This window comes from Dipodomys spectabilis, unplaced genomic scaffold (genome assembly GCF_019054845.1).
Source record: "Dipodomys spectabilis isolate Male_0828 unplaced genomic scaffold, ASM1905484v1 ptg000019l, whole genome shotgun sequence".
Classification (NCBI taxonomy): domain Eukaryota; kingdom Metazoa; phylum Chordata; class Mammalia; order Rodentia; family Heteromyidae; genus Dipodomys; species Dipodomys spectabilis.
In genome coordinates, this window is record NW_024870696.1 from 26,089,825 (window position 1) to 26,104,349 (window position 14,525).

Here is a 14,525-nt window from a genome sequence, read left to right on the forward strand (position 1 = left end):
GAGGCGATGGGCTCCAAGGGAGTGGGCCCTAGCAAAAGAAATTAGGTGACTAATTGCTTCTGTCCCTAAGTGAATCCTGCGAGTGAAGGGCACATTTTGAACTATGTTTCAAAATTTTTATATGGGTTTAACCACTCTTGCCTTGTTTTGTAACTATCTTGGCTATCAAATGGTAATTTATGGAACTACATATGAACTCTCACTGCAACATTAAACAATGGACTACAATAAAATAAACGGAAAAATATCAACTGCATAAAGCCACTTAGCTGGAAGTAATCAAATGAAGTCCACTTTTTTAATCTTCAAATAATCCTGTGATCTTGGATCTGATAAGAGGGCATTGTCCTACCTAGAGGAATAATAACCTCGTAGGGAATTGCTTTCCTTTGAACCATAATCAGGAAACGGCGGCCTTGGAGACCTATACTTGGGTGATTTGTTTGTATTTAAACTCTGCCTAGTAAGCGTTCCCTTCCATAACTACACTTTTTTGTTGACTCTTTGTTATTAAAATAAAACTTTTAAATTATGTGGCTCACATGTCAATACAATTAAAAAGACTGCCAGAAAAGTGTTAGTTTCTGGAATGAATATAATATAATCTTTTATAAAACATAATCTTTTATAAAAGATTCATGCCATAAAGAAGGCAAGACATAAAGATGATACACCGTTTCACCTCATATCTAGCTCAACCCTGTCTAGCCCACTCACCCATGGAAGGACACAGGTAGAAGGTGCCATCTATCAGCCACAAAGTGACTCTCCTCATACTTCAAATCTTTAGACAGCTTGATCTTAGTCTTCTAGGATAGTAGGCATTAAGAGAAATGCATTTGTGTTGTTTATAAGCTAACCTAGTATAGCTTTGTTATAGCTGTCCAAACAGACTAAGAAATATGGAAAGGCAAAAGACTCAGAATAACCAACAAAAAATGAAGAAAAATAACAAAGTTTTAGTACGGCCACTACCTGACATCAGAACCTACTATAAAGCTGAGTGGATCAAGGAAATGCGGCATTCATGAGAAATGGACAAGTAGCTCAGTAGGGCAAGCTTCAGAGTCCAGAAATAGGCTGCCTGCCTAGAGCCAACTGATCTTAGACAAAGGGGCAAAAGCAATGCACTGGAACAAAGATTGTTTTTCCAACCAAAGGTGCTAGAACAACTGGATGTTTATATGCCTGAGTTAAAAACAAAAACAAATCTCAACACAGAATGATATCCTTCACAAAATTTACCCCAAGCATGTTAATATAAAGTGCAAAACAAAACTCCCAGAATATAATGGGAGAAGACCTCGCTGACCTTGGATTTGATGGTGACTTTTTAGACAAAAGATTAAGCCTAACCCATGAAAGGAAAAAAAAAACCTAGAAAGGTAAGTTAACTTTCATTAACTTTTTATAAATAATTTAAAAATGCAAACTGCTCTGTGAAGACAGCAAGAAGGTAGGCCAAAGCCTGGGAGATAATGTTTGCAAGAGACATGGCTGCCCCAAATAATGTAAGCTCTTAAAACCCAATAGTAAGAAACAAAATAACCCCATTTAAAATGTGAGCTACAGAGCTTAACAGATACCTAACCAAAGATGATGTGCAGATGGCAAACAAGTACACGGGAAAAAGTCTCAATCTCTGTCCTTGGCGTAGTGAACTTCTTATACATTTAATAAATGTTTACCGTACATCTGGTATCATCAGGCAGCATAGTAGGCATCATAAAGCCCTGGTAATGAGCAACATAGGAGATCTCAATCCGCATTAACCTCAGACTAGTGAGAAAAACTCACCTAAAGTCAGCCAACTGATTGTATGCTATGAGATGCTCTATAGGCTGCAAACTGAACTTTAAAAAGCTATCTGGCTTACCCAAAGAACTTAGAGCACAAAAAGTACCAGAACAACATTTAATCCAAAGGTCATTAGACTGACTACAAGCTTGTCTCTTTCCTTGTCACCATGCAGATTTCCTAAAGCAGTTGGCCAAAAGCTCAAACAGATTTTGGATCCATTTGGTCAAAAGCAGAGTTCATTTCTTTGTGTACCTCTGTGAAGCCACAGATTCTTCTGAAACACCTACAGAGAATATGCAATCGGGGCACAAAACTGCCAGAGAAAGGAGCTGTAGCCACAGTGACAAGCATGGACAACCAGAGACATCTCCCGGTCTCCAGTGCTGTCACGTACTTACTGGTTAGTAAGTTCAGTAATCACATCACTAATCCTATACTGCCCTGCAACTCAGTAAAACGTTGACAAAGCCTTTCTACTCTCTCTTCTAATTTCACTCACCTCAACAGGCAGATGTATTGTGGGGGGAACATCTATGAACGATCATGCTTTAGAAATGAGATCCAAGAACTGCATCCCAAGTCTTCACAGTTTAAACCCACCTGACAAGGGTCCAGGATTGCCAATCCACATGCTCTACTATTTGGACTCTGTCCTAGAAAGCTTCGAATACTGTGATTGAGAGACGTCTACACAAGTATCCTTTCATGAATAACATTGAGCTTCAGTAAGTCAAAATCAGGGACACTAAGTAGTAAAGAAAACAAATGCTTCATAATACAGAATAACAAAGCCAGGAGCTCAGAAAAGATTTTTCTCCTCAAGGTTTGCTTCATGAATCAGAAGAATATTTTACATAGATCTCGATTTGCTCTTTTCAGTGAGATGAAGAAGGGACCTGGCGTCAGAAACGGATAAGGGAGTGTGGGGCACCAGAGGCTAAGACCTATAATCCTAGCCGTTTAGAGGATGAGAAACTCCACGAGACTTTTGTCTCCAAGTAACTACCAAAAACCCAGAGGTGGAACTGTTGTTCAAGTGGTGGAGAACTATCCTGTGAAAAAGCTAAGGGACAGTGCCCAGGCTCAGTTCAAAACCCAGTATTTGCACACACACACTCTCACCTCCACAGCCCCACACATACCCACACACAAATATGGGAAATGGAAGACACAATCAAATAAAAGCGAAGAACATAATGACTGTAGGTAGTAAAAAAAAAAAAAAAGCAGAGTTATTAATGCATATATATAATTAATATAGAAAAGAATGTATATCATAATATTTGAGAACCTGACCAATTTGACTCTGATTGAATTACACTTCTGCCAGGTATCCACTGTGATCTTGAGCAAATTTTTAGAAATCTATGCTTTATCCATAGAATGAGAATAATAGACTACACAAAATAATGCTTTTATAAGTGTTTACTGTAGCACATGGCACATAGCAAATGAATGTAAAATAATGTCTGTATATTTTTATTCTCACCAATAAGCAATGTCTCATGTTTGAATTGAAGCACTTGGGGTTCTTAGAATGTAGCATCATAGAAGAGACAGAAATTGTAATTACTGTTGTTGAGTATCTGCTTTGTACAAGGCAAGCTGATGGAACAGTTGTCTAATATCTTATAGATCGGAGCCCAACAAACTAAGGGGAGCCTGAGGGAAACCTCGTGTCCCTAGCATGACCATGATCTGGCGTATTCATTACAGTCAAGGGAAGGGCCAGACTTTTGGCTCTTCCCACTCCAGTGTACATTCTAGAAGAACGGTGGTGTGCTACCAGACCCAGTCTTGGAAATGGAATTACAGACTGGCTGCCATTACCAATAGAAGAAACTAAGATTCCTCAGATTAGGCTAGCCACCCATGTTATCTGCCCCTTTGAGGCCAAAGACACAATTACACACCCCCAAAAAAACTAGACAAAATGGTGTCTAGGAAAATCATCTTCTTCATACCATCCGTAAGGCTGCAGTTGTGTGAGTGAAGGCTGGACGATCGCAAATCACTGAATTAAATCCCATGTAGGTGGGGGGTCGCTATTCATGAAGGGGCCAGACCCAGGCTCTGTAGTGAGCCAGCAGAGCCCTGTCTGGAGATACAGGCATTGGAGAGCGGAGAACCCAGCCTGCCACCGCTGTGGTTGGGGACAGGGACAGGAACATCCAGGGGCAGCATCCCTTCCTGTAATGGAGCCACGAGGGAATTCAACAGGAAGACAATCGCAGTGGTCACGGAGAGGCCTTTCCCAGACAGCCTTCCCCTTCCCAGCGAACACCTCCCGCTGGAAAAGAATCTCACCAAGGAGAATCAACGGGAATCCAACATCTTTCTTTCCACACGGAAAAGTTTCCTTGCCCAACTCTTTTAGGACTCTTCATTGGGAGGTAGGATGAGAGAATTGAAAAACGGAAAAAGAAAAAGCCTTCACACGAATGCATATCCGTTTTAAACTACGAGTGTGGGGAGGTAGTATATAATCACAAATCTTTACATGTATAGTAGGTTACTACACAGCAACTATGGTGAACACTGTGCACACACACACACACACACACACACACCAAAGTGTATGAATCACATAAATAAAACAAACCAGGCCACAAAATGAAGACTTAGTGGGAGATTCACATCTGTGCAGTTCCAAAATAAGTGAGGCCCATGCACAATACAGTTAGAAGTCAAGAGCTGGGATCCTCTGGGGGGGAGGGATGCTTAATGATCATAAGACGGCACTTGACATGTGTTGCAGGGATGTGTTTAGGTAATTAAAAAAAAAACTCATCAAGTTTACTCATTTTCCTTTTTGTGCTAGTACTGGGTGTGTCCCTGAGTTTTTGTCTACCACTTAAGCCACAGCTCCAGTTCTGGCTTTTTGGTAGTGATTTTATTGGTAATAAGAGTCTTACAGACTTTCCTGGCTAGCCTGACTTTGAACCATGATCCTCCCAAGTAGCTAGGATGACAGAAGTAAACCATCAGTGCCTGGTGAGTTGTACACTTTTGATGCATGAACATTAAATCTCAAAGAAATTCTGGCAGTGATTTCTCTCTCACTTCCCAATAACCACTGGGCTAAGGCAGCCTCAACATTCTTTCTTGAGTTGGTTGACTTTTTCCAGAAAAGAATGTGTCAGCCATGTTAAGCATTTGCAAATTTAGGGGGAATTTTAGATTTAATAAAAAAAAAAAAAACTCAGAATAGAAATCTAGTGCGGCTGGGAAGGTGGCTCAGTGGTAGAGCGCTTGCCTTTCATGCTCGAGGCCCTGGGTTCGATTCCTCAGCACCATGTAAGCAAAAAGAATAAAGCCGGAAGTGGCGCTGTGGCTCAAGTGGTAGAGCGCTCGCCTTGAGCTGGAGCTGAGAGACAGTGCCCAGGCCCAGAGTTCAGGCCCCATGACCGGACCCAAAAAAAAAAAAAAGAGTAGGAATCTAGTAATGGTCTTTTTCTTGCGGCACAGCAGTGAGACCCAACTCTATCTAAGGGAATTTGATTAGGAATTACGCATCATAGATACAGTTCCGGGTTCCTGTGGGGTGAGATCTTTTGTGTGCATCAAGTGTGGGGCTGGAGTCCTGCTCAGCCCTGTGTCTATTGTTCCCAAAGGCTGCGGGCACTGTGGGTGGCATGGTCCCACTCCTCAGAAACCTCAGCTTCAGCTTGGACCCACCCTTGTCCTGAGGGCCTGGGGGAGGGGGGCTGTCTTCCACTGTGTCTGCAGCGATTTCCTGGACCTGTCCGTTGTGATGGCCTGGGCTGCCCTGCACACCTCAGTGCGAACAGCCGGTCGTGAGCTCCAGAAAGGGACTGCAGGCCAACCCCGGATGCCCCAGAGCCACTGGGGTCCAGTGGTGGGCAGCACTGCAGCTGTCCAGGCTGCACAGAAGCGCCGCTTTCTGCCTCAGGAGATTGCCTGGCCCATGCATGCTCCAGGAGGCTTTGCTGTGACCTTGACAGATGACCTGGCCCTCTATGCTACTGCACTGCATCTAGTGAGGACGGAGCCCTTCCCGGGCCCAGGACCCCTGGCCCAGAAAACTTAGCAGCCCTCCACAGGGAAGACACCTCTGTAGTCAGACCACATGCACCCTGAGAACATTCTTAGTGGCATTGAAGACACAGAGCAACAGCCACTTCCTGCGAGCGATGGATACTGACTGCACCGTGAGAAGAGTCCAGTCTGACGTCAGACACGCAAATTTCAACAATTTGCTGTTTTGGGTATTCGTGGGAAGAGGAGGCAATTTCCTAAACTTTTCTGGGTCTCCAATCTTTTCATTATAGCGTTGGATTTAATTTGCTAATAGTTTGTTGAGGACTTTTGCAGCTGTCTTTATCAGGGATATTAGCCTCTTGTTTCTTTCTTTATGTTTGTCTCCCAATCTCTCTCCATTTCCCTCCCTTCCTTCTTTCTTTCCTTTTTCCTTCTTATGTCAACACCTGTTTTATTTTTAAACAGGCAATACTTGTCTTGTAGACCTTGTTTCAAAGCAGTCTTCCCTTTTCAACTTTTTTAGAGTAGTTTGAAGAGACTCAGTTTCTCTTTAAAAGTTTGGTAAGGAATCTAGTCATTTTCTTAGTTGGAGACTGTTTGGGGTTTGTTTTTGCTTGCTTGTTTTGTTTTATAATGTGAGGGATTATTCCTAGAATCTTGCATTTGAGAGGCAAGTGCTCTGCTACTGAGCTATACCCCTCCCCTGATTTTTTTTTTTGAGACAGGGCCTCACCAGGGCCAGAACAGGGTGGCCTTGAACTCACAATCCTTTTGCCTCAGCCTCTGTTAGAAGATTTTTTTTTTTAAATACTGATCCAGTTTCATTGCTATTATTGTTCTCTCTTTTTTTGTTGTTCTTAATATATTTTTTATTGTAAAGACACTGTACAGAGGAGTCACAGTTACATGAGCAAGATAGTGAGTCCATTTCCTATCAAGCATTGTTACCTCCTCCTTTATTTTTCCCCTACCATCCCCTCCACCTCTCCAACTCCTCCCCCCCCCAAAGTTGTAAAGTTCATTTTCAACCTACTGTCTTATACATCTCTTTGTATTATTGTTCTCTTAATGTTTTTTAATTCTTAATTTTTAGAGCTATATGTCCAAGAATTTATGCATTTCTTCAAGGTTTTCCAACTTCTTGGTATGTCGTTGCTAACTATGAGCACCAGTCATCCTTCATATTTCTATAGCAATAGGTGTAGCATCTCATTTTTCAGCTCCCACTTTATTTTTTTGTATAGCTAAACATTTGTCAATGTTGTTGATCCTTTCAAAGAGTTAACTTTTGCTTAAATTGATCTTTTATGTATGTATTGGTCTCAAATTTGTTTATTTCTGTGCAGATTTTTATTTTATTCTAATAATTTATATTTTGATTTATTCTAGCTATTCTGGTTTCTTGTGTTGAGTTTTTAGAGTGCTTCTTTGAAATCTTTCTGCTTTTTGTGATGGAGGTAATTATTGCCACAAACTTCCCTCTTTGTACTATTTTGTAGTCTCCCATGGCTTTTAATATATTGCAGCTCCCTTTTCACTTATTTCAAGATTTTTACTTTTTATTGTCATTACAAAGAGGATATACAGAGGGGTAATGATTATAAGAAAACTTTTTTTCTTTACTAACCCATTGGCTGTTTGGAAGCATGTAGTTTGTTTCATGTATTACTACAGTTTCTACAGTTCCTCCTGTAGTTAATGTCTAATTTTGTTCCATTATGGTCGCAGAAGTTAAAGGCTATGATTCAGAATATTTTAATTTGTTGATTCTTGGTTTGTGGACTCACACATCATATTCTCTGGGGAATGTTCCATGTTTCTAATGAATAGAAAGTGTATTCTGTAACAGTTGGGTAAATTATTCTATAAATGTCTGATAGATCAGTTTGGTCTATAGACCAACACTAACGAGTTAATTTTCTCTCTGATTGATCTGTGTATTTATGAAAGTGGCTATTGTTATTGCCAATTATTTTGGGGTCAGATTCTATCATATAGGTACAGTAAGATGTTTTTTATATTTGAGTGAGCTGGTGTTGAAAATACATACACATATACATCTATGTATATAGAGACATATCTATATGTTTAGATATGTATGAATGCACATGTATGTTTGTTACATATACATGTACAGTGTGTGTATAATGTGGGTATATACACTCTATACAATAATTATTCTATCTTGTTACTAAACTTTGTGTAATGAGCTTCTTTGACTCCCTTTATAGTTCTTGGCTTTTGATCCAATGTGTGCTTTATCTGATGTGAATATGGCTATTTCTGATGGCTTTGGTTTCTGTTTATGAGGAATATCTTTTCCCAGCCTTTCACATGCTAGGTGTGTCTGCTTGTGAGGTAATATCCTTATGATGGGGTAGTGTGTAGTTGATTCTTGTTTCTATTTGTGATTGAGCTTTTTCATGCATTTTCTTTCAGGATTTTTATTGATGAGTAACAGCCTATGCCTGTCATCTTGTTAATTGTTATTATTTTGTATATTCTTGGTTCCTTTCTTTTTCTCTTGTTATTAATCATTGTGGTTTGGTGGTTTTCTGTAGTGAAAAGTTTTGATTTCTTGCTCTTTCTCAGTTGTGTCTCTGCTCTACCAGAAAATTTTATACTTATGGATGTTTTCATGATGCTATTTATTTGTTTTTTTGCACCTCTAGATGTAGGAGTTTCTTAATCATTTCTTATAACTGTAATTGAATGTTGGTGAACTCAATTATATTGAATCTGATTGTCTAAGAAAAAGAAGTCTCCTTCCTTTCTGAAGGATACCTTGATGGGTCTGGCATTCTTAGCTGGCAGGTTTCTTTCCCTGTTCAGCTCTCTGAATATATAACCCCATTCTTTTGAGGGCTACAATATTTCTTCTCAGAAACTTACTACGAGTTGAGGGTTACTTTATATTTGACTGGACACCTTCCTCTCGTTGCTTACGCATTCTGTCTTTGCCTTTGCCTTTTGGCTGCTTAGAGATCGTGGTTTGTAGAGCACCTTCCTGGGATAGTCTGGATGTCCATATGCCTCTCAAGGCTTAAGCTATTTCACTACTACCTTTTCTGTGGCTTCCTCTATAACGCTACCATTTTTCCACTTAATGATACTTTGTAGGTCTCAGAGGCTTTTTTCGCTCATTTTCACTTGTTCTTTCCCTCTGGTTGGTTAATTCAACCTGTAAAGATTTTTCACATAGGGTTGACTATGCAGCCCAGGCTCTGCCTGCCCCTCCCGAGTGCTGGGATTACAGGCATGAACCACCACACTTGGCTCATGACCTGTCTTCTAGCTCGGAAACTCTTCTGCGTATAGTCTGTTGTCGTGAGTCTCATTTGTTTTGGTCACTGAGTTCTTCGGCTGGGAGATTTCTATTTGCCTCTTTTTCGTGATGCCTCTTTGAGTTTCTCACTCAAATCATCGTAAGTGGTTTTCTTGACTTTATTGAATTATTTCTCTGTATTTTCTTGTAGTGCACTGGGCTTCCCTACGATCCTTATTTTAAAGTCCTTTTTGGGGCATTTCTTTGAGTCAGTTACTGGAGGATGATTGCATCCCCTTGGAAGTGTCTTATCTCCTCTCTTTTCCATGTTTCTTCTATCCCTATGTTGATGAACTGAGCATCAGTGAGACAAGTGCATTTTCAAATTATATGGAGGATTCTTCCAGTGCTAGGATGTAGGTTGATTGTGGTACACTTGGCCATGGTCCCATGGTGTAGTTTCGCTGGGAGAAGGGCCACAAACAGCCCGTGCCCAGGCTGTGCACAAGCACCTGCAGGTGGTGCAGGCCAGTGACCTAGGGGAGATTCTCTGGTGGATGGAGCCATGGCTGGCAGGGCTCTGAAGCTGGCCAGTTGCTGCCGTGGGGTTAGGATGCACACTGTGACACAGGTGTGCCAGTTGTACAGTGCCCGCCGGGGGCGGGTGCCCCTGGGAAGGATGTTGGGCCGGTGGCAGGGTGCGCAGCAGCACCGCAGGTCATTGGAGGGGATGTGCTCTCGGTGATCTCGGCAGGGAACAGAGCTGCTGCTTGGTTGGCTGTAGCCAGGGGACACCACATGCAAGCCTCTGGCTCTGTGTCAGCCTCCCTTCGAGTAGGCACTCTTCCTTGTTGTGGAAGAGGTAGCTACAGGGATTTGGAAGCCAGGACTTTCTGCTCGGCTCTGGCCCCAAGTAGCTGGGCTCACAGAGCAGGAGCTGTTGGTGCAGACACGGTCTGTGTGAATGGCCTGACGATTGGAGATTTGCCTGGACATCAGCTTCGGGGTGAAGTGCTCTGACAGGGGGTCCACTCCCAGGACAGGGCTGAAGCTTGCAACGAAGGTCACAGAGAGGGAGGTGAACTCTGCAGCAATGCAGCCGTGGCTGCGGATCAAACCACCATTCTACGTTCGGGGCCGAGGTCTGGGGGAAGGGGGAGGGCTGTGAGGGTTCCAGGAGTCTTCTGTAATGGGGACCCATGGGGCTCTCCCAAGTACCTTCTCCCCATGAGAAGACACTGCCTCGGTTTGGGTCTGACACGGAATGCAGAGGAGGCCGGCGCGTTGGAGCTGTGGAGTTCTCAAGCTCCCTCGGTGTCTTTCGCTTCCCTGCTGCGCTGGCAGGCTCCTCAGCCACCCCATGGTCACACTCCTGTGTCTTCGCTGTTGCATCTCTCTGTGTGGGGAACAAGTGATGGGAAAATGTCCAGCTAGCGTGGGTGCCACAGCTGTTCTCATTTTCATGCCATAAAAAATGAACAGAGACCAGCTCCGGTGCCCCTGTCGCCCTGGCTAGCTCGGAGGCTGAAATTGTGAGGATCATGGTTCAAAGCCAGACTGAGTAGAAAGTTCACAAGACCCGTCTCAACAATGATCTGAGGTGGTGGTGAACCACGAATCCCAACTATGTAGCAGCCTAACACATCAAGGTAAGAAGGGAGACCTTACCTAAAAAATAATTATCAAAAACCAGGACTGAAAGCATGGTTCAATAGTTAAGAGTACCTGCCCGGCAAACATGAGGACTCGAGAAAGAGAGAGAGAGAGAGACAGACACAGACAGACAGACAGACAGAGAGACAGACAGACAGACAGAGACAGAGACAGAGAAAGAGAGAGAGAGAGAGAGAGGAAGGAAGGAAGGAAAAAAGGAAGGAAGGAAGGAAGGATGGATGGATTTGAATTAAAACTGGCCCACAAATAAGACATCAGTCTCAGATAATTTATACATGAATTCCACCAATACTTAAAAACAAAGCAAACAGATTTTTACAAATATATTTAACATTTCCTAGAGAAAAAAATGGTATAAAATATTCGTCAAATATTCTGAGTCCAGAGTATCTGCTTCAAAAGCCAGATAAATACTTGACAAACACAAGCACAAGATTCTGAGTTCAAACCCCAGTACCACCAAACAACAACAGCAAAACAATAATAAACTGTCCTTCATTACAGGGGTAATAGGATAAGCGCATTATCAGTGTGCATTCAACCCTCCAGAGATCCAGTAAACTGCAGACTTATTTTAGACTTCTACTTTCTTCTGGAAGGACCTCTTATAATCCTCCCTGAACAAAATGGTTTCACTACGTCATTAGTCTGGCATTCAAGAAGTATATTTATTTATTGTTATCAGTTGTGGGACCTGAACTCTGGGCCTGGGCATTGTCCCTCAGCTCTTCAGCTCAAGACTAGCACCCTACCACTTGAGCCACAGCGCCACTTCTGGCTTTTTCTGCTTATGTGGTGCTGAGGAATGGAACTCAAGGCCTCATGCATGCAAGGCAAGCGCTCTACCACTGAGCCAACTTCCCAGCCCCAGTTTATGTTTTAAATTTGGCTTTGATCCCTCTTGACGTATCATCAGAGTGTTTTCTTCAGTGGCACAGGTACAGACAGACGTGGTTGGCTTCCATGACCCCAAAGCACTGCCAATACCTCTACCAATATTTGAATGTTTAAAGAAAAAATTTTGACAGAAGCTGGCAGTACTGAAAACTTGTCCCTGGTAAGGGGTGCAGTGTCTGCTGCTTGGGGTTTGCATTTCCGCAGTGTGTGGGGTGTGCCAGCCCTTCAGAGCAGGAGGAAGATGAAACGGGGGTGGGGGGAGGAAGGAGGGCAGTGCACTGTTGGGCAAGATTCCCTGAGCGTAGAGGCCCACTTCCCCTTCCTGCTCTATTGAAACGCAAGTTGTGTGCTGGGCTTTCCTGGCCAGGCCCTACAGATTTCCCCAGCTGCCCTTGTGTGTAGTAAATCACTGTTTTCCAAACATGGGAAGATAATGCCCGGAATGAAGTCCGGTGGAAATTTTGGGGTTTGAGGTCCTGATTCATGTACCGAGGAGCAACAATGGGGAGATGCCACTGGACAAAGCCACTAACTGCAAGGGCAGACTAGGGTGAACCCAGGGAGCTTGCCAAGATACTCACTTTTCCTCTTTGGCACCTTGTCATTGCCAAATATCCTGTTGGTTTGATGAGACTGTGATTCATCAGTTGCTCATCCACACGAGAGACTCTCCCTGGACTCTGTGATTCCATGCTGACCTGTGTACCACCGTTCAGTGAAACGTGACTGCACTGAAGCCAGAGGCAAAAAATGGGGCCTAGCACACCTAGCACACAGCTGTTCTTTAGCTCTGAGTGGTAGATGCTGAATGAATGGTACATGAGCATAGGACAAACACGACACTAACTTGTACATTCAAGGAATTGACTTTAACCTTTATTGGAATTTAGAGGAGCGTGAACTTGGAGTTTCAAAGGCTTGAGCTAAACTTAGGCTCTGAGTTTATAGCTTGTTTGCTTTTTTGCACTGCTAGTCTTTGAACTCAAGGCCTAGGGCCCATTCAACTAGTTTGTTCAGATGAGTTTTACTACTTTGAGCCACACCTCTGGCCTTGCTTTTTGCTGGATTTTTCTACCCATGCTGGCTCAGGAATTGCAATCCTTCCTGTCTCAGCCCTCTAAGAGGTGAAGGTTGGCTGGCATGAACCGCTGACCCCTGGTCTTTGATCCTTTTTTATATTAAAATGAGAATAATGGAAATATCAGCGAGATAGCTGAATCGAGTTGCCTATCACACATCCCTCACACAAAAAGGGACAACAAAGAATATACAACACTATTATAACAGGAGTGACTGAAGAAGTTTGTTAAGGAGGAGCAGAGAAGAGCGAGAATCCTGATGGAAGCTGGGTGCTGGTGCTAGAACCTGTAATCCCAGCTACTCAGGAGGCTGAGATGTGGGATAGTGGTTCTGAGCCAGCCTATTACAGATACATCCTCAAGAATCCTATCTCCAGTTAAACAGCAGAAAACATGAAGTCAAGATGTGGTAGAGTGCCAGTTGTGAGCAAAACATGTGAGCAACTCATTCATTCCCCGTGAATGTATTGTTTGTTCTCGACTACAGGTCACCTCTGTCTCACGTGCACTGTCTACTGTAAGATTTCACTTATGCGACAGAAACTTGTCTCTGGGAAGTCACAGAGCATGACAGGACCAGGGACCTAGTTCCTGTATTTTTCTCAAATACTAGGCTGTAAAATGTCACTCCTATCCGTCAATGGTTTTAACGTTAATAAATATTCCTATAGTAGAAGATTTGGAAACAATTGCTTTGCGTATGTGGTCTCTAAGGACATGCTGATTTCTCTAACATTCATAAAGAATTTTCCAGAAGTAAATGTAATAATTGTGTAGGTCATACCATCATCAAATATGCATTCTGCCCGTTTGCTCTAAATCCACATGAAACCAGTCACGTAGTCCACGCATGAGCCCATGGACAGAGGTTTTCGGAGGGTCCCTGCCTTCTACCCTAGGGTCTCTTACCACAATTTCACTTAAGAGACTACAACTACATTCAGATTACTTGCCTTTAATGGGTTGGGATTGATCTCATTTCTAACAGCATTTTCAAGCTGAGGCTTTTTCCCATTCCCAGATTTTTTTCTACTTTGCATTTACAAACGCTTTGTAAATATCCTTGTGTGGCTCCTATATTAAGAATAAAGGAGGGGCTGGGAAGGAGGCTCAGTGGTAGAGCGCTTGCCTTGCATGCATGAGGCCCTGGGTTCGATTCCTTAGCACCACATAAGCAAAAAAGCCAGAAGTGGCGCTGTGGCTCAGTAGGTGCTAGCCTTGAGCTGAAGAGCTGAGGGACAGCGCCCAGAGTTCAGGCCCCATGACCGACCAAAAAAAAAAAAAAAAAGAATAAAGGAGATAAATTCAATCAGAGGAAAAATAACAAAGGAGGGACTTTCCTACAAGATCTTTGAAAAAGGAATATTTGCATAAGCCATATTTAACCAGATTTTTTTGTTTGATTTTGTTTTTTCCTTTCTGAGGGCTTTGGTCCACTCCCTGAGACGCCCCGTTCCCCCACCCCAGCTAGTCAGACGCAAACGCTTCGCGATGTCTCACAGTGGAATCTGCTTGCCTGAACAGTTACCTTAATGAATGAGTGTCTCTGCTTCCATTTCTGCCCAATTCCTAATCTCGAATTCTGTTGTGATCCTGTCCTCACTTGCTCAAGTTTTTCCCAGACACTAGTGCATAAACTTCAGAAGCTTTGGTCTGGATTTAAAGCTGTTCTATGGCACTTCGTCCCTGCTTCTCTCTTCAGCCAGTACATCTTTCAGTCTAACCTCAGGAGAAGGCCTGAGAGCTACTTTTGCTCTAGCTCTGGGAAAACCTTCAGAATCTTCTGCTAAGGAAGCATGAAAGGCACA